The following is a 19,922-nucleotide window of genomic DNA, read 5'->3' on the forward strand; positions in this document are numbered from 1 at the left end:
TAAGCAGCCGAGTCTAAACGTGCAATTTCAACCTTTTCTCTCTGGAAAAGATATCCTGCAAAAGTTGAATTCATTGAAACTACATTACTACAAGAACAACAACGTACAATCCAGAGACTTTTTGCCTAAAGCTTTGGTCAATTCTACAACTACTTTCTATAAAGTCGTGAATGTCTTTGGCTGCTGTTGCAGATGATTAGCATGGTGAAGTGAATGATTGTTTGCCAATCTTCTCAATGTGCTGGAATATCAGGTTTTTCTTAATGAAGTGCTAGGGATTCACTTGATGCCTTCTCTATGTTGAAGATACTAAATTTTTGGATGAATTAGGCAGTGACAATGTGATGGATCTGCAACTGATATTTGGTTATTTTACTTCTTATATCTATCTATCTAGCATAGTTTCAGTTAGGTGGACGCTCCGGTGAAGATGGAACTATTCATCTCGGTAGTCAAAGAAGCAAGCGTAGAGATGTTGTGGGACTAATGAGCAAGGTTAAGGTGCATTGATCGTCTTTATACATAGTGGTGACTGGTAAGCAGTAAACTCACATTTCTGCTTAAAAAGCTTATTTTCAAGAACTATGTTATAGCTGTCCAGTATGATAGAATTTACCTTCCAAAAATGTGTTCTGTATCTAGGCAATCCTCAAAATTATGTGCTTCACCTCCATTCTTAGTGCTTTTGATATCTCTTGTAATTGTTTCTGATGGTAGAATGTACAATGATTGAAGTTAGAGAAGCCGCAGTCTGAGGAGAGTATTTCTATAATAACATCTCACTGTTGTGCTTTGTGAACGTTTCATCATGTCCTACTTCTATTCATCATTGTCGTGACTAACTATGTACTCAAGGAAATAGTATTTCTAGTTCTCATAGATGATGTAGATGTATGGATGAATCTTTTATGTTGATATTACCATTTTTACCTAGTCGTTTTATTTATGGTTGAAGAATAGCTTGATATTACCTTTAATGGGCATGCAATGTTAAATGATGAGTCAAATTTGTGTAACTTGAAATTTGTACAGCATTAACTGTGGAACTTTATCAATTAAGTGATCCTGTTTAATGTTATTTAACAGGTCTTGCGCCAATTCACTCAATATGTCTATTTAAGTACTAAATAGAATATCAAGCAGGCTCTTAGTAGACTAGTTACTATAGCCACACAGCATCTTTTTCTTGTCTGACAGTTCAGATGTTGCAGCACTGACACAATTTACAGCTACTCTGCTTCCACTTGAGGCGTCACTTAAGAAATATGCTCCATTAGTTCTTAATTCAATCTTGACAAATTTGGTTATGACTTATGATTATGTTGATATTTCCTGATAATATTCTTATCTCGGCACAACTCATGCATATCATGCTCGTGTATTTGGTGATGGTGTACTATTACCTTATGAGGGTGAATAACTTGTTTATCTGGGGAACTCTTGCTATGTTTGTTTATGCTCAGCGTTCCTGTCTCCATCTCTCTTTCTATATATTAATTTCTTTATCAACTTATGGAGTTCATTTCAAGTTTTGACAGCTCTTATAATTTTGAAACAATCATCTCACTTTCCAATGTGTTTTACTTCTCACTTTCAGTTCCCAACATCTAATAGATACTATGTCAGAGTACTATGCTAAAGTTTCTAAATATATGTATGATTTAAGTAAGGGACCTCAAGTCACAGCCTCACAGGTAATAATGCAAAACTGAGGGAAATACTGCAAAGGAGATGTCTCATGTTCTTCAGCAGATATGTAACCATTACCCTAAGGTTCAGCCTGATATCATCCTTTTAGTCTTCAATCCCAGGTACTTAAATCAATGAACTTTTCCTTTACACTCTATAAGAGCAGCTATTAAATAAGATTATACCATTTAAGGTGGGCGAACATGAGTGTGATTAGTAGGGACTGTGAATACTACAGTTATTTGATATAAGTAGTTGATAGTTATAATTGTGAAGTGAAATATTACTTAAAACATTCTTCTTAGTGTGGTACACATGTACTTAAAAGAAAATCTGGGTGAATGGCCCTCTTTAGTAAATGTTTTTTGGATAAATATGGTTGTTCCTATATGTAGAATTTAGTGGTGGTGAAATGATTGTTGTTTCCCTTTATGTTTGTTATTCTTTTTAATGTCCTTCATATTTTGGATAAAACTGAAAAGGGAAAGATAGTTGATATATGGTAGTTTTGTTGCACTTGTTCTCTCTGTGTTTTGAATCTTTTTTCCCTCTTGAGGATTACCTGTGTTAGCTCCTTGCTATAAAAAGTGGTCACTGAAGATTCGCATGGGAGATATGGAACTCCTGCATTGTTTTGAGTTTACTATTGCATACATATTCATCATCTTTTCTTATCCAATGAGGGCTTGTAAGTGGTCTCCTTACTTTAGAGCTAACGTAGAATCATCAATAGTCCAGTCCAGATTTCTCTTACAAGTTGATCGCTGAGGAAAGATATCTTTGCCCCTTGAGCCAATAACAACAACAACAACATACCCAGTATTATCCTACACCGTGGGGTCCGGGAAGGGTAGTATGTACGCAGACCTTACCCCTACCTTGTGAGGATAGAGAGGCTGTTTCCAATAGACCCTCGGCTCAGGAACTCCACTTTAAGAGTAGCAGAATTCCACTTAAAAAAACCTTACCTTAAATGTGTCGAAATTGAAGTTATCTCATTCCAATGGTACTTAGTGTTTGTCTCACAATGACAATTAATGATCAATATGCTCAGAGGCTAATTTAGTAACTTCATTGATGGCAAGGAAATCCATGAAGAATTTTTCCTGGTAGAGTGACGGTCAATCTTATACTGTCAATATTTCTTGGGTGGTCACTTGCAGAACCTGAACTTCTCATCTTCACTTTTTTGTTAATTGCTGATTCAGAGGTTTGTAGGCTCGATTCATTAAAGCAGCAAGGAATAGTTGATTATCTAGGTTGAGTAGAGGTCAAATCTTGCTCAAGTGTTGGCTGTTCAACTGGAAATAGCAGATTTAGAAAGAGAAATGGAGATTAACTCTAAATAACTCATAAGCTTATCACTTATTATTGATAGCCTAAGAAGTGCTGAATGCTACTTAAGCTTTTTAGATTACCATTTGCAGTTGCTTTTTTATGCATAACAATACTACAGTTTTATATGGGGTCTAATATAATCAATTTGACAAAGTGGTGTCTATATAAACATATAGTGAGAGAAAGGGGTCAAAAAAGATTGATAAAGTGTACCACTGCCAAGCAATTCTGAAGTTAGTCTTAGGAGTGGGAATATAAGGGAGACCAGAAAATAGTTCATTTTCTCATAAGCTCATCCTTATGCAGAAACCCACAAAATATCTTGCATTAAAAATACCTCTTTTTATAAGTGTGGTATTTGGATCAACTTGCGCACATCTCGACTATTCAGCCGCGTACCTGCTATCTCTCATTAGCACAGGTACAGGGGTAACTCTGCCCAACAAGACTTAAAAGATGGGAAAAAATTGCCTACTATTTTTTGTTTGTGATGATGGGAATGGAACCCTGGTTTCTAAAGTCCGCACTCATTTTATTAACCACTAGGCAACACCCTTAGATGCTGAATTAAATAGATACACAGTAAAAGCAACGAATGAAAGTAGTGGCACAAACATGATTCACCTTGCTGACTTTTGAGTGTGACGCGTTTCGAGCGTAGGAGTTTTATGGGTTTTGAAGTAGCTCACATATGTGATTTATATGATCTTTATCGAGGTAACATTACATTGACTACCACTCTATTTTAACTTTGACAAGGACTAAATGTAAGGATATAAACATATAAGCTAAGTACCATTTGATTGGGCAGAGGGAGTTGGGAGGTTCTAATCAGTAGGTTTTCCTATTATGGTTATTCTTTATTGTGAACCAATTGAGTCCCTCATCGATTGTAAGGAGTATTGGTAATGGATTATAGGTCAAATAGGGTCTCCTAAGTCCTACCTAATAGACTAGTCTTTTGAGTTGAGCTCTCTTGTTCAGCCTATAACATTTGGTATCAGAGCTCACAATCCTTGGCAATGGTGGGAAGGTACTAGATACAGGGAATTGTGTCGTGAAGTAGATGAGTTGAAGGATCAAGTTGTAGCTATGAATGAAAAGCACGGTTAGCTATGAAAAAAGTTTGTCAGATGTTTCTCGCTGTGAACGAAGATCGTAGACCACAATCTGTTGGGGAGGAATCCAATAACAGGGAGAATACCCAGTCCATAGATAATGCTAACTCCCATTATCAGGTGCATTCCAGGTTTTCTCGAATTGATTTTCCGAACTATAATGGTGAAGATGTGTATGGATGGGTGAATTTTTACGAGCAGTTCTTTGGGATTGACGGTACTCCCTTGTATATGAGATGGAAGTTAGCTGCAATTCATTTAAAAGGGAGGGCACTGCAATAACATCATTTGTATCTCAAGTCAGGACTCTCTAGTGAACTTCCTACTTGAACTGATTACACAAGAGCAGTGTACCACAGATTTGGAATTGCAACGTATGAAGACCCTGTGGCAGATTTGATGAGTTTAAGACAAAAGATAGCTGTGCAAGATTTGTTAGACCATTTCGGTGAGCTCTTGAATTCTGTGGAGCTGTCTGAAGATTACTCAGATCAACTGTTTTCTATCAAGTCTCTTCAAGTGTGATTGTTGGCACCTCGTACCCTCATGAAGGCTTATATAGTTAGCTCAACTAGTTGAAAAGTCCCTTGATCTGCAGAAGGTTCAGATGCCATCCCTAGTTAGGAGGTAGTTCTGCCCCTACAACCTCTCTTTCTTCCATATACTCCAAGCATGTACTACCAAATCCAACAAGTGGATCAAGAATTGTTGGAAGGAACACTAGGATGCTATCTATCTATGAGTTGAATGAAAGAAGATTAAAGGACTTTGTTAGCACTATAATGAAATGTTATTTTAAAAAAAAGTCAATTCAGGAAATGCCAGAATCATGTGTGATCAGGCCTAGCAGTAGCCCTTATTCTTTCCCAATTGTGATGTGTTAATAAGAAAGATGGCGCATGGAGAATGTGTATTAAATAAGCACAAAATTAAGAATGAATTTCCTATCATAGCGATAGATGAGTTCTTAGATGATTTAGAGGGTCAGTTCGTCTCTAAGTTGGACCCAAGATCAGGATATCATCAAATTAGAGAAGGCCTTGACAGTCTTGCAATCTTATCGCGTTTTTGTGTAGAAGTGCTCATTTGGCGGAAAAAGGTGGAGTACTTGATGATGTAATCAATGTAGAAGCTCCTTTAGCTGATTCCAAGAAGATTGCAGCAACAAAGAATTGGCCTATACCTAGAAATGTGAATGAGCTTAGGGGATTTCTAGCACTAACAGTAACAGGCTGCTAAAGGAGATATATCAGAGGGTACAGATTGTTGTTCAAGCCTATTACTGATTTGTTGAAGGGTACAACTTCAATATTCAACTTGTAAGTCAGGTTCTTCAGAACTTTAATTTAGAGATATGGGCATCTCTCATTAAGCCTGTCATCTATTTTGATGTTCATGTGCAACAAGCTTAACATACACAGATTATTGTGTATTTAGCTTTTCAGATTTATCATGTGACAGGAAGATATGTAGTTATGGAGTCTTGCTCTAGCACCGGTAGTATTGTGTTAGTCATCTTAAAGAGTCAGTGGTGTTCAGTAGTCATACTTGGTGTACTTATGAGTGTTTCTGTGTACAAGTCACTTCTGCTCCTTTTTTCTTTATAGTTCATGATATTTTTTTGTCCATTGGATCTAAAGTTGTAAATGTATGGGGTAAAATTGGTTGATAACATGTGGTCTACTGGTAAAATGATACGTGGAACCAGAGATAGGCAAATGACGAATCGGGAAAAAACTAATCTTGAATACGTCGTGTGTGACCGGTACCGGATGGATTACGAAGGGGACGTAGCCGGCAGTAGAAGTTCGAAGATTCCCCATCAGACAACATTCAATGAGGCAATATTTGCTAGCGTTAAATTAGCAACCGTTACAGAGAATATTTGCATTCAAGGCCTGCCGTTATATATTCATCAATGACACCTTTATTCTCATTAAAAAGGAGCTTGATCCTAGGATATAAATAGCGGGGTTAACAACCATTGTAAGGACACGAAACATTCTACCCACAAAAGCTATACTTTACTATTTTTATCTCAATTTAACAGCTTTATCATCGCATTATCACTATTTTTCACTTATGCTCTAGGAAGAATCGAGTTCGGAACCAGACTTGTTATCTTCTTTAATTTCAGTCGTTAAATCTTAATTTTAGTTTTATTCTCTTATCATTGTTTGGATCAAATTGGTTTGCTTGTCTATAAACCATGTAATAAATTTAACTGTATCGTTTTATGGATAAACAGTTTGGCGTCCACCATGGGGCATAGGCTACTGCATAATCACTTTGGTCCATTCGTTTATTACTAACAAGTTATGGTTCTTTCCTTTGTAAAAACCAGTTATGGCAGCCAATGACGGAGTAAAAACCAGTTATGGCAGCCAATGACGTAGTAAAAACCAGTTATGGCAGCCAATGACGTCAACCACACACACAATGTTGAAGCACGCGTTGAACCGGGAGAACTATCCCAGCGAGATGACTCAATCAGCCAGACCTGCAACGAAGGGAATGAGACTACCCTGGTTCGTGAAGGTTAGTATCCTCGGCATGTGCGGGAACAAACTCCCGATTATGTGGAGGATGAACATGTCGTAGAGACGGTTAAACTCCTGAGGGAACAATAAAGAGCAATCATGGATCATGATATTAGGCTATATAGATGATATTTACACCTTAATATTGCCATGCTTTATTATTGTTTTATAGGCAAATTGATAACAAAATGCTCTAAATGGTGTTCTTTTGTTTTGCAGGGAATATTCTAAGTGAGGAAGCACTACGGAGTGTTTTGGAGGCAATAATGTGAAGAAAACGCCAAATCAAGAAGTACCCGAGCACAAAGAAGCAAAACTGGAGTAAGTAAAAATCCACCGCGACCGCGGTGGAACCGCGCTGGATCAAATACTCGCGGCAGAATGTTTAGCGTTCACCGCGGTCGAGCCGCGGTCTTGCCGCGACCGCGGTGCACTGTTCACTCGCCAGGAATTTGGGGACCAAAGTGTAAATTCGGGAAAACTTGTGCCAAACCCTTATAAACTTTAGGAACTCGCCCAAGATTGTTTTTAAGCTTGTTTTTAGACTACTTTGGAGGCTAGAACAAGTGTGACAAGAGTAACAAAACATTAGAATTCTTCTATCTTCTTTTGATTATTTCTATTACCCATTATGAATAATTTAGTAGTTTTATCTTGTTTTGTCATGAGTAGCTAATTTCCTAGTCTAGGGTTTTGATGGAACCTATTGAAGGATGAACTTCTTGTTATGTTAATATATTTTGCCCGGTTTAATCTCTATTTGTTTAACTATGTTCTTATTGTAGTTAATTGACAGGATCCTCAATTAGTTGTGCCTATTTAGTGTGCATAACCCGGGAGAGAGTGCATATTTAGGTAATTCCCAAAGTATATGAGGGATCAATAACCGAGGGTTTAAAGGCGGGATTAGGGATAACGAAGCCTTGGGTGTGATCTAAAGTGAGCTGTAATAAATAAAGCCAGCTAGCGTATCTCGGGAGAGTGCGTCTAGTAAATTATTGTGATTACTCGGGAGAGATTTACGATAATAATAGTGCTCATGATTGATAGAGATGATTAGGCAATTCTATGTGAAGCATAAAACCGGAAGGAATTCCATCAATAGGGAAAATCATAACCTTAGAACCCTCTCTTAATTGTTTACAACTTAATCATATTTAGTTTTCAGCTGCGTATTTACATTCATTCTTAGTTAGTAGAAACATATTCAATTGTTATTCTCAACGTTTGGGAAGTTGATTCCGTGGAATTTAGTAAGTCTAACGAAAGTAATTGATAGATTAATTCCCTTGTGGGTTCGACTCTGGCTAAGATACTCAGATATATTTGCAACGTCCGCGTGTCCTTTTTATAAGGCATAGTTGGGCGAGATCAAATTTTGGCGCCGTTGCCGGGGAATTAACGGTGTTATCAATTACAATTGAAAGAAATACACAAAATTCTTAGTGTAGTTAGTTTTTCCTCTATACCCAATCTATACATTGAAATTAACGTTCTGTTGACTTGGTTATACAGGTGCATGCTAGCAAACTCAACGAGAATGGTGAATGTATTCAAAGCCTTTATCTGATCCCGAGAAAGTTTTTAAGGCCTTGAATCGGCCAACCGAAAAAGCAAACACCAACAAAAACAATTGAACAAATCGAACCAAACATGGGAGATCACGAAGGAAACCCACTTGCACCTATAGCGCGACCGACACCTCTTGTGCCAGAGGGCTACTCTTATGAATGGCACAAACCCACAGCTGAAAATCTTGGCACAAACGATGTGGTCCCGCAGATACATTGCTGCATATCATTTCCAAATCTCGAATTAACATGCTGCACTTTGTTGCAAAACAAGGGACTATTTTCGGGGTCACAAGTCGAGAGAATCCTCAAACAGCACTTTGAAGAATTTCTTGTCAATCAGCAAAACCCAAAGGCACCCCAACGTAACTCAGGAAACAATCAAGCTGTTATTGTTTCCATTCTCAGTGACAGGAGCTGCCCAGACCTGGCTAAACTCACTCCCTATAAATTTCATAACAACTTGGGAGGAGTTAGTCAAGCAATTCCATAACAAATTCCACCCACCCAACAAGACTGCTCAACAAATTGATGAAATTTTAAGTTTTAAACAGAGACCAATGGAGACACTGCATGAAACATGGGAACGCTTCAAAGGGATGCTGGTTATATGTCCGCACCATGGTATTCCAGATCTGATGTTGGGGCAGCGGTTTTACATGGGGTTGTCAGATAGTGTGAAGAACATAGTTGATGCTTCAGCTGGTGGAGCATTTTTGAGCAAAACATGGAGAGATGGCCAGAGTCTGCTTGACAAGATGGCACAGAATTCGGGATGGATAACCAGGAATGCACCTATCACCCCAGTGGTTCACTCAGTGCCCTTAGATCCATCCAACTCTATGGCTGAAAATATGGCCACCTTATTGACACAGATGAGTATACTCACCAAAAAGGTGGAAGAATCAGGGCAGAAGCAGCAGGTACACATTGTAGATACTACCAATGGGGGCTTGTGCACATCTTGCATTAGTCAGCCAATTGGTAACCAGTGGAATGCGGAACATGATCATCATCACTACCCTGAAGACATGAATTATGTGTCTAATTATGGAGGCCAGAGACAGGGTGGTCAAAATTGGGGTCAGCAGCAGCAGCCATACAGGCCAGTCCAACCACAGTTCAACAATGGAAACATGGGAGGTATGAGACCTCCTAATAATATGGCACCTTACCAAAGGCCACAGGGATACAATAATCAGAATCAGCAGCAGGGGTATCATCCTCCTCAGCAGCAGCATGGTGGACGGCAGGAAGATGGGTTTGCTAGACTTGAGGCAATGATGCAGCAGGTTATTGGGTCTAATGCAAAAATTAGTGAGAGAGTAGATGCACATGATTCAGCTATCAAGAATATTGAAGTGCAGATGGGCCAAATTTCGATGTCTCTGAACAATCGTCCTCATGGGACATTACCTGCAGACACCCAGATAAATCCAAAAGATCAAGGCCCGAAGCAGCTGATGGCAGTGAGTCTACGCAATGGCAGAGATTTGGATGTAGAGCAAGAGAGGGCTCGAGAAACCAGACAGGCTGAGACACTCATACCAGTGCCCATTGAGCTGGATGAGTCAACGAAACTGACAGAGGTGACAGTCCAGCCTGCCCAGGAAGAAAATAACATTCAGATTGAGACTGAGAAAGAAGCTGAGACAGCCCGGGAACCAGTGGTTGAGGTGGTAGCTGATAAAGATCAATCCCAAATCATTGGGAAGAAGAGACCTCCTGCACCATTCCCTCAGAGGCTGGCTAAGTACCAAAAAGAGGAGCAGTACAAGAAATTCTTGGAGATGCTGAAACAAATCCAGGTAAATATTCCATTGATAGATGCTTTGAAAGAGATGCCTGGGTATGCAAAAATGATGAAAGACTTAATGTCCCGAAAATTCGATTTCCAAGACTTGGCCACGGTGACTCTTACTCAGACCTGCAGTGCAGTGGTGACTAGACCAATTGCGGAGAAGCTATCTGACCCAGGGAGCTTTACAATTCCCTGCACTATTGGTAATTTTGCTTTCGCTAAGGCACTTTGTGATCTAGGGGCCAGCATAAATCTTATGCCCCTAGCGATTTATAAGAGGCTGGGGATTGGAAGAGCTAGGCCCACCTCTATGTTGTTGCAGCTAGCTGACAGGACTGTAAAAAGACCTTCTGGTATCCTGGATGATGTGTTGATTCAGGTAGGGAAATTTGTGTTCCCTGCAGATTTTGTGATCTTAGACTGTAAGGTGGATGAAGAAATTCCCATAATTTTGGGAAGGCCGTTCTTGGCCACTGGGAGAGCTCTCATTGATTGTGAGACTGGGAGCGCAAGATGAGACTGAACGACGAAGAGATAACATTCAATGTGCAGAAATCTATGAGGCGACCAAGTGAATTCGCCAATTGCTCTCTTATTGATGCCGTGGATGTAATTGTAGAAACTGATGATGAGATGTTGACAATTGAGGACCCCCTGGCTGCATGTCTGATGAATTTAAATGAGGTTAATGGAGAAGAACTGGCAGAATGGGTGTTGGCATTAGAGGGCAGAGGGTTCTGGGATAGAACTCTTGAATTTGAGCCCTTACACTTAGAAAATAGAGAAACTCCTCCAGCTAAGCCATCCATTGAAGAACCACCAAAGCTGGAATTGAAGCTATTGCCAGCCCATCTCAGGTATGAGTTCCTTGGACCTGACTCCACATTACCTGTTATTATCTCATCCAGTTTGTTAGATGTGCAGGCACAACAACTCTTACAGGTACTCAATGAGTGTAAGACTGCCATGGCAGACATTAAGGGGATCAGTCCCGTCCTACTGTATGCATAAAATTCTGCTGGAAGAGGGACACAAACCTTCCAGGGAACATCAAAGAAGGCTGAACCCCAATATGAAGGAAGTAGTGAAGAAAGAAGTATTAAAGTGGTTAGATGCAGGAATCATTTTCCCAATATCTGACAGCAGCTGGGTTAGCCCAGTGCAATGTGTGCCTAAGAAGGGTGGCATGACGGTGATCAAGAACGATAAAAATGAACTAATCTCAACACGAACCGTCATGGGCTGGAGAATCTGCATGGACTACAGAAAGTTAAATCTAGCCACCCGCAAAGACCACTTCCCACTTCCCTTCATTGATCAGATGCTAGACAGATTGGCAGGGAGGTCACACTTCTGTTTTCTAGATGGGTACTCAGGGTACAATCAGATCTCCATTGCACCAGAGGACAGAGAGAAGACCTCCTTCACTTGCCCATATGGCATTTATGCCTTTCGGAGGATGCCCTTTGGCTTATGCAATGCACCCGCCACATTCCAAAGGTGCATGATGGCCATATTCAATGACATGGTAGAGGATATAATGGAGGTATTCATGGATGATTTCTCAGTGGTGGGGAACTCATTTGATGAGTGCCTTATAAATCTGTCTCGTGTGCTGAAACGATGTATTGAGACTAACCTGGTTCTTAATTGGGAGAAGTGCCATTTCATGGTACAAGAGGGCATAGTCTTGGGGCACCGGGTGTCAAGTAAAGGAATTGAGGTGGATCGTGCTAAAGTGGATGTGATAGCAAAGCTGCCCCCTCCAACTTCAGTCAGGGCAATCAGGAGCTTCCTCGGGCATGTCGGTTTTTACCGGAGATTCATAAGAGACTTCTCAAAAAGTGCCAACCCTCTATGTAAGTTGTTAGAAAAAGATCACCCCTTCTTGTTTTCTGATGATGCAGGGTAGCATTCGAGGAGCTGAAAAAGCGGCTGGTCACAGCACCAATCATTGTTGCCCCCGACTGGGAGCAGCCATTTGAACTCATGTGTGATGCCAGTGACTACGCATTGGGGGCAGTGCTGGGACAGCGAAAAGACAAACTAATGCATACAATCTACTATGCAAGTAGAATGCTGAGTGGAGCCCAGCTGAACTACACTGTGACGGAGAAGGAGATGTTGGCGGTGGTGTTTGCCTTCGATAAATTTAGATCATACCTGATTGGCTCTAAGGTAATTGTATACACTGACCATGCAGCTCTCAGGTACTTAATTGAGAAGAAGGAATCTAAACCACGCCTAATTCGTTGGGTGCTGTTACTCCAAGAGTTTGACCTCGAAATTCGTGACCGTAAGGGCACAGAAAATCAAGTTGCTGATCATCTATCACGACTTGAGGGAGCTGAAAATTCAACTGAGGTTGAGGACATTCTGGAAACCTTTCCAGACGAGCAACTACTCGCGACCAATCTTGAGGAAGTGCCATGGTATGCAGACTTTGCAAACTACCTGGCATGTGGCATAGTTCCTTATGATCTGTCCTCGGTACAAAAGAAAAAGTTTTATCGTGACTGCCGCATGTATTATTGGGATGAACCTTACCTGTTTCGAATATGTGTAGATAATATGATCCGGAAGTGTGTCCCCGAGATAGAATAATCTTCTGTTTTGCAGGCATGTCATGCATCAGCTTATGGACGGCATTTCGGAGGAGTTAGGACAGCTGCGAAAGTGCTAGAGGCCGGTTTCTTTTGGCCAACAGTGTTCAAAGATGCGCACCAATGGGTGAAGGGCTGCAATGAATGCCAGCGAACCGGGAACATTTCCCGGCGACATGAGATGCCCATGAACCCGATTCAAGAGGTGGAAGTGTTTGATGTTTGGGGAATTGACTTCATGGGTCCCTTCGTCAGCTCCTTTGGCAATAAGTACATACTTGTTGCTGTAGACTATGTGTCCAAATGGGTAGAAGCTGCAGTACTTCCCACTAATGATGCAAGAGTAGTGGTGGGGTTTTTGAAGAAGAACATATTCACCCGTTTTGGGACACCGAGAGCTATAATCAGTGATGGAGGCACCCACTTCTGTAAACGAGCTTTTGAGAAGTTGCTAGCAAAGTATGATGTGCGTCACAGGGTGGCAACACCGTATCATCCGCAGACAAGTGGACAGGTGGAGGTGTCTAACAGAGAGATAAAAAGTGTATTGACCAAGACTGTAATCGCCACAAGAACTGATTGGGCGAAAAAGCTAGATGATGCACTCTGGGCTTATAGAACTGCTTTTAAAACACCAATTGGTATGTCACCATACAAGTTGGTATTTGGGAAGGCTTGCCATTTGCCAGTGGAACTTGAACACGAAGCTTGGTGGGCACTGAAACAGCTGAACCTAGACATTGAGGCTGCGGGCACAACGAGAATCACGGAATTGCATGAGCTTGACGAGTTCAGACATCTTGCTTTTGAGAGCACAAGATTGTACAAGGAAAGAATGAAGAGGTTGCACAACCAGAACATTGTTGAGCGACATTTCAAACCCGGGGACATGGTATTGCTCTAAAACTCATGATTATGGCTGTTCCCTGGTAAGCTTAAGTCACGATGGTCTGGTCCATTTCGAGTGGTCGAAGTATTCCCTTCAGGGGCTGTGGAAATTTCCTCAGAGAAAGAATCTCACACATTTAGAGTCAATGGGCAGCGATTGAAGCTATATGTAGGTATGAGTGAACCAAAAGAAGTGATAGAGATCAACCTGACAGAACCTCAGAGGTCGAGCGAACTGTAAATGCGATTATCTGCGTCGTGCCGCGACGTTAAATCAGGCGCTGCGTGGGAGGCAACCCACGACTGTTCTATTTCATTAGTGTATGTAACCATGAAAAAAAAAATTGGGCAAACCACCGCGACCGCGGTGAGAGGCGAGGACACTGCCTCGACACTGTGCAGCTCACCGCGATCGCGGTGAAACCGCTGTGGAACCGCGGTGACGTCGTCTAACCCACCGCGACCGCGGTGGGACCGCGGTAGAACCGCGGTGAGAGTTAAACTTTCTGCCTCAAATTAATTAACCCACCACGGCCGCGGTAGGACCGCGGTGGGCACCAGGTACATTTTTTTTTTGTTATTATTTTTTTTATTTCTTTTCTTCTTCTTTTACTTTACCCTTAATCAAAACCCGCCCCCTTAATAAAATGCCACAAACTCCCGCCCCATACTCCTATTTCTCAATCTCTCTCTCTCTCTCTAAACCCTAAATCCCCAAATCCCTCTCTTCTCCTTCTTCTTCTTCACTCATCCTAATCCTCCCCATCTCCATTCCTCTCAACCCTTCCTCCATTAAGGTATGCTACTCACCTCCCCCCCTTTCTTTTTCTTTTTGTGTTGTATGTAGTTATATACTAGCCTAGTGTTGTAATTGCGTAGTGATTTTTAGTTGATTGTTGTTAGTTTCTTATTGTTTTCTTGTGAATGTCGTTTTTGGGACTGATTGGTGAAGGGGCTGNAGTGATTTTAGTGATTGTGTAGTTCTTATGTTTCTGTGAATGCGTTTTGGGACTGATTGGTGAAGGGGCTGTGTGTATAATATGGTGAAAAGGTGTATGTTGGTGGGTGTTGAATGCAATTTTGTGGGGTGTGATGGTGTAGGAGACTCTTTGATTTCGGGGAGGTATTGATGTACCCATGAGGCTATATCGTAGTTACCCGAGTAGTGCCTTGCCCACAAGGTGTTTGGGAAATTTCTCCAATGGAGTTATAAGGGCTAATGTGACATGGTTGTGGTGAAGTCTGAGTAACCACCCATAGTCATACATTTCACACACTCACTAATAGGCGCTTCTCTATTTGACAGGTAAAATGAGTTCCTCTAGGAAGAGACGCAACACCGGGTCCTCCGCTAGTGGACCGAGAAGCTCCTCGAGAGCTAGGGGCCATGCCAGTGCGCCCCAGTTTGACAGTACTAGGTTTGTCTCCAGACCGGCGGAGGACAGGTACAATGCAAAGGCAGCTAAGAAATTGCTACATGAGGTGCATATTGACCGACAAGCCATAGAGGTGGAATGCCCGAATATCTTCAATGAGTTGAGGAGGTGTCAGCTGGACATCTTCTTCGAGGTACCGGAGGAGGCCAATGTTCGGATGGTCAGGGAGTTCTATGCGAACTGCCCGGAACATGAGAATGGAGTTGTTACTGTTCGTAATACACGGGTAAATGCGTCCGTCGAGGCCATCCGCAGGGTGTACCGGCTGCCAGTATTCAGGGGGGAATCTGATGATTATCGTACTTTTAGCTCAACACGTGCCTTGTGGGAGACTCTTCTTGAGACTATCTGTGTGCCAGATAGAGAATACATATGGATAAAGCCCAGGATCACACTTAACTCCCAATATCTCAATTGGGAGGCTAAGTGTTGGCTCATCATTATCAACAGTCGGCTGTTGCCCTCCAGCAACACGACCGATGTCAATCTACCACGGGCGTCAGCAATCTACTGTTTCATGGCACACAGGGATTTTGATGTGGCCAGGCTACTGCATGACGAGATGCTCATTAGATCACCTGAGTTACTCAAGGTCTTCTACTTCCCTTCTCTAGTCACCAGGCTGTGCCGTCTTGCTAGAGTCCCTGAAGACATTAGAGTTGATGGGAAATTACCACTGAAAGCCCCGTTCCTGGCAAGAAAAATCAGATTTGGGATGGAGCTGGTGGTGAATGTTGATGACTCGGATGATGACGCTGATGATGAAGACGTTGAGGCAGATGAGGTCCCACCACCTACGAGAGTGGAAGAGGCAGGCCCATCACAGCCCCGCCGGAGCACCCGCATGACAGCTTTGGAGCAGGAGATGGCTGGGTTGCGTACCTCAGTCACTGATTTGGGTGCCCGTGTAGACGCGGTGGCTGACCGACAGGTGAAGTCGGAGAAGAAATTCTTAGGCTGGCTTAGAGCTCTGGGTCGTGCTTGCAATGTGAACCCAGACACCGTCTCCGATCAGTAGTGATCTTTCAGGGAAGTTCCTTTACCTCACTGTTCTTTAATTTTTTTATTCCATGAGGACATGTCTACATTTTAAGTGTGGGGTGGGGGATACTTAAATGTATGTATGTATGTAATTGTAATAATTGACTGTTGGATTTTGCTTTTGTTTTGCTTTGATTGTTTTTGGTGTTTTGAGCCATAGTTTCATTAGGTAAGTTAAAGTAGGTAAGTGACTTATCCCGACGACGGATCTCTTTCGGCGGGGTTCTTGAGGGACTAAGTCGAAAAAAAAAGGAATATGGAGACTCTTCCTGATGACGGATCCTTTAGATAATTTTCTTGAGGGAAGTAAGTCTAGAGAAAAGACCAAAAAGATTTTGTATTTTTAGGTAGTGTAGTAACTCCCCCTTGGTTTTTCTTTGGGCCACGGTTCTTTTCCAAGGGTTTAGGTTGAACCGGGTGTAGGTAATTTTTGTTTATTTTGTTTTTTTTTAGTTTTAGTTAGCATCGATGGGCTAAGAGCTTAAATAGCAAGAGAATCCCTTGGCGTTAGTACACCTGAACATAATCGACACTAGAGTGTAATGCCTAGTCTCAATGGTTGAATCTTGCTAAATTACCTTAAAATTGTATGTTTGTAGCTAACTTGAACACTCAAAAGAGAATGTCTTGATAAATTAATCCAGAGTGAGTCATGTGCCATGTGTGTGTGAGCTATACTGTATTTTATGCTTTACATTTGATGCCTAGAACTTGCCCGGTGTGTGTGCAAAGCAAAATAGTAGCTTCATTCAGTCTAAGAAGTGATATAGGCATTTCTTTGTTAAGCCAGATAGATATAATGTAAACCCACCTGAATGCAATACATCTTAGTTAACCCCGTTGAGCCTATAAGCCTGTTTCTTTGGTAACCACATTGCGAACCTTACCCAATTGTTTGAATAGCCTTCTGTTTGAACCATTTTTCCTCCCATAAGCACTTGAATGGTATTGAAATTATGCAAAAGCAAAATTGTGGGGTGGTGGTTTGGTTTTGAGTGGAACCATTGAAATAGAGAAAAGGTGCAGAGTTTTTAAGAATAAAAGAAGAAGCATCACGGAAAAAAAAAGAAGAAGAATGTGTTTGTAAATAAATATAGTGGTTGATAAGTGGTAGCTTGATGCAAATGCACCTAAAGGAATGGGATGTCATAAATGAATTGTGGGGAATGTCTGGTTGACACAAGAATGATATGAAATGTTAATGTGTTATATATTAAAAGTGCTTAGGGAGGCTAGTCACTATATCCACATATATCCTACCCATCCCTTAGCCTACATTACAACCAAGTGAAGTCCTAGTTGATCTTGGACTGGATAGGCTCGATTAGTAGAGTATTACACTATGGGCAAGCCTATGGTGCATCTTTGTGGCATATGAATATTATTTCTGAGAGTGAGTGAATTCTTTCTATCTTGAGTTCCTAAGTGTTCTTGAATTTTATTGTGTGGAACTACTCTCTTTTGCTTGTGAGGGCACTTGATTCACAAAGGAAAGGTAAGTCTTGACTCTTGTATAGAGTAGTTTGAGTAAGTGCGAATGTTGCGTGGTACGAGAGATTCGACTCTTGAGGCAAAGGTTGTTCACTACTAGGTGCAACTTTGGTAAATTATTCAAGGTGTGATTCGTTAAGGGAAAAGCTTAGGGAAAGAACTTTGATAGAGTGTGGTGGATTGCTAGAGGACTAGCAATGATTTAAGTGTGGGGTGTTGATATTAGGCTATATAGATGATATTTACACCTTAATATTGTCATGCTTTATTATTGTTTTATAGGCAAAGTGATAACTGAATGCTCTAAATGATGTTCTTTTGTTTCGCAGGGAATATTCTAAGTGAGGAAGCACTAGGAGTGTTTTGGAGGCAATAATGTGAAGAAAACGCCCAAATCAAGAAGTACCCGAGCACAAAGAAGAAAAAAATGGACTGAGTGAATTCCACCGCGACCGCGGTGGAACCGCGACAGATCAAGTGTCGAGGCAGAATGTTTAGCGTTCACCGCGGTCGAGCCGCGGTCTTGCCGCGACCGCGGTGAACTGTTCACGCGCCAGGAACTTGGGGACCAAAGTGTAAATTCGGGAAAACTTGTGCCAAACCCTTATAAGCTTTAGGAACTCGCCCAAGATTGTTTTTAAGCTTGTTTTTAGACTACTTTTGAGGAAGAACAAGTGTGACAAGAGTAACAAAACATTAGAATTCTTCTATCTTCTTTTGATTATTTCTATTACCCATTATGAATAATTTAGTAGTTTTATCTTGTTTTGTTATGAGTAGCTAATTTCTTAGTCTAGGGTTTTGATGGAACCTATTGAAGGATGAACTTCTTGTTATGCTAATATAGTTTCCCGGTTTAATCTCTATTTGTTCAACTATGTTCTTATTGTAGTTAATTGATAGGATCCTCAATAAGTTGTGCCTATTAGTGTGCATAACTCGGAAGAGAGTGCATATTTAGGTTAATTGTTGAACAACACCACTCCCAAAGTATATGAGGGATCAATAACCGAGGGCTTAAAGACGGGATTAGGGATAACGAAGCCTTGGGTGCAATCTAAAGTGAGCTGTAATAAACAAAGCCAGCTAGCGTAACTCGGGAGAGTGCGTCTAGTAAATTATTGTGATTACTCGGGAGAGATTTACGGTAATAAGAATGCTCATGATTGATAGAGATGATTAGGCAATTCTATGTGAAAAATAACCGGAAGGGATTCCATCAATAGGGGAAATCACAACCTTAGAACCTTCTCTTAATTGCTTATAACTTAATCATAGTTAGTTTTTAGCTGCTTATTTACTTTCATTCGTAGTTAGTAGAAATACCATCAATTGTTATTTACAACGTTTGTGAAGTTGATTCCGTGGAATTTAGTAAGTCTAACGAGGGTAATTGATAGGTTAATTCCTTGTGAGTTCGACTCTGGGCTAAATACTCAGATTATATTTGCAATGTCCGCGTGTCCTTTTTATAAGGCATAGTTGCGCGTGATCAATAAGCAGAAGAATTGAATTTAAAAAAAAGGAGAACAGTGCTTGGGGAATGGAAATGGAGTCGTAATTAAGTTAATTAGCAGAAGATCAACCAACGAGACATTGAAACGTTACTGATACTGAAGTGAAAATGTCAGTGCGGAGGGTGATTGTTCATATCCAAAAGATATTAAGATGTCAGTTACATTAATTTACCCGAAACAACAAGAGGAAAAAGTCCAAAAGTGATTAACTGTTAAGTACTGTACATCAGATAACTCGATGCTCTGATCTACCTTTTTTATACTGATTTGGTCTTGTCTCTTGTGAATAGTAAATACCAAGTATCTGTAATTCATTCTTTCCATTTTCCACCATGATCCCTTTTTATTTTTTCGGAAGCAAGACTTAAAATAAAAGGATCTAATGACTTATGAGAACCAATGGAATATACAGAGTAAGATTATTACTCTGGTGAACTTTTACCAAATCCTCTTATTTTATAATGCTTGAAAGTTATTAATATTCCAAAAAGTCAAGTATTCTTTTTGTTTGATGAGACTGTTTATTATAGAAGAGATAATTGTTTGCTCAAAAGTTATCGTGCTTTATGAGTGCAAAACAATACAAATAAGTTACGAGAAAATCATAGCAAATCATAATAATCCATTGGACCAAGCGAAGAACATGAAAATAAGTACTCAAGGTTAGGAGAAGAAATCTTAACAGCTTTTATTGACAATATTGGTTTGGTTTGCCTCTCCATGAAGAGGTTCAGAGCCTTACAATGATGTTTTCTCTTCCCATAAGATGGGTATATTTTTCTCTTCTCTCTCTCTTTTGTGAATAGTGGTGAAAAAGCAGCCCCCTTTCTAGGGCTTCCGCTCTTAGTATTTATAGATGTGAGCTTCGTGAGCTGGTAATAAATGGCCG

At 40.8% G+C, this 19,922-nt stretch overlaps 1 long non-coding RNA gene across 1 annotated transcript; it reads left to right on the top strand.

The window, feature by feature from the left end:
- Nucleotides 1–543: 543 nt before the first annotated feature.
- On the top strand, nucleotides 544–7,323 carry LOC109210926. Its single transcript, XR_002065629.1, has 3 exons — nucleotides 544–1,811; nucleotides 6,490–6,683; nucleotides 6,905–7,323. It is a non-coding gene; the product is annotated as an uncharacterized LOC109210926 (long non-coding RNA).
- The last annotated feature ends 12,599 nt before the right edge of the window (nucleotides 7,324–19,922 follow it).

The sequence above is a fragment of the Nicotiana attenuata genome, unplaced genomic scaffold (assembly GCF_001879085.1).
Source record: "Nicotiana attenuata strain UT unplaced genomic scaffold, NIATTr2, whole genome shotgun sequence".
Lineage (NCBI taxonomy): Eukaryota > Viridiplantae > Streptophyta > Magnoliopsida > Solanales > Solanaceae > Nicotiana > Nicotiana attenuata.